This window comes from Morus notabilis, unplaced genomic scaffold (assembly GCF_000414095.1).
Source record: "Morus notabilis unplaced genomic scaffold, ASM41409v2 Scaffold11721, whole genome shotgun sequence".
Taxonomy (NCBI): domain Eukaryota; kingdom Viridiplantae; phylum Streptophyta; class Magnoliopsida; order Rosales; family Moraceae; genus Morus; species Morus notabilis.
This window is the reverse complement of record NW_010357089.1, coordinates 1-1187: the sequence shown is the minus strand read 5'-3', so window position 1 is coordinate 1187 and position 1187 is coordinate 1. Positions and strand designations below refer to the sequence as shown.

The following is a 1187-nucleotide window of genomic DNA, read 5'->3' as shown; positions in this document are numbered from 1 at the left end:
GCTCAAATATCTAGTTACGGCGTTTTAATATTTCAGTTACGTTTGGTATGAAGGTTCAAATCAAAATAATTTTAGTTTTAGAACTAGAATCATGATTTATGGTTTAAATTTAAAGTCCAAACCATAATTCTAGAACCAGAATCAGAGCCAGATGTTTGAACCATCCAAAATCAAGGAGGTGGTGATTTTATTTTTTGAGATAGTTCTAGTTTAAAACATCACATCAGAATTTAAACTTTGAACAAGAACTATTCAAACCAAATACTGATTTTTAAAAATTATTTTATACTTTTTGCAAATAAACAAAAATTTAAACCAAAATCATAGTTCCTGACTCTGAAAATCTCATACCAAACGCAACCTTCTTGTTCTTAATTACTAAAAACGACACGAAGCTGGGTGCATCTGTATGATGTAACGACTCCAATACTTTTGTTTCAACTAATAAAACCACTCGGTTTATGTATATGTCACATATTTAACAAATATAATCGAAGTAATTATAAATCTCCAGCATTTACTTGCCTTAGATTCTGAATTGAACTGCTTTTTTAGAAAAAGCTTGCGTTGCTCTTCCAGGAAATTATTGGGAAATAATTTTGAACGACCGATACCAACAGAGGTTTTTAATCTGTCAATGCTTGAGTCTCTGTAAGTGTAGTACCGCCCATCTTATATCACTTGATTTACGAGTTTTCTGCATACACTATGAGTATGTTTTTTTTTTTTTTTCATAGGTTTTAATAAAAAAATTGAGCTGAATTTTAAATTTTTGTGAGGAAAAAACTGTAGCAAAAAGATTGATCAATAGTTATCTGAATTGCGAAAAAAACATGATCTATATTTTTGTTAATAATGATTGTACATACAATTTGCTTTTTGTTTTTTATGGGGAAAAATTGAATTTTATTTTTTTGGTTCTCAATTCCCACAGGACCATAAGTGATGTCGGAACATCCTCGTTCCAGTTGCCATCGTCCCCACACCTTCCCCAAATTAAAACGCTGTACTTTTTTTTTTAAAATTTTTTTTCAGGTTTTCCCATGAATGAGTGATTTTAATCCTAATAGAACTGGAATCAAATATTGTCTGTTGAATGACCTTTTCCTTTCCTCTCTCCTTTTGCAGGATACTGAGGAACTGTTCAATCAATGGTTCAATCCCCATGTTCATTAGTGAGTCTTCAT

At 31.0% G+C, this 1187-nt stretch overlaps 1 long non-coding RNA gene across 1 annotated transcript; it reads left to right on the top strand.

Moving 5' to 3' along the window:
* Positions 1 to 608: 608 nt before the first annotated feature.
* LOC112091179 lies at positions 609 to 1187 on the top strand. Its single transcript, XR_002902024.1, has 3 exons — positions 609 to 651; positions 935 to 1006; positions 1129 to 1187. It is a non-coding gene; the product is annotated as an uncharacterized LOC112091179 (long non-coding RNA).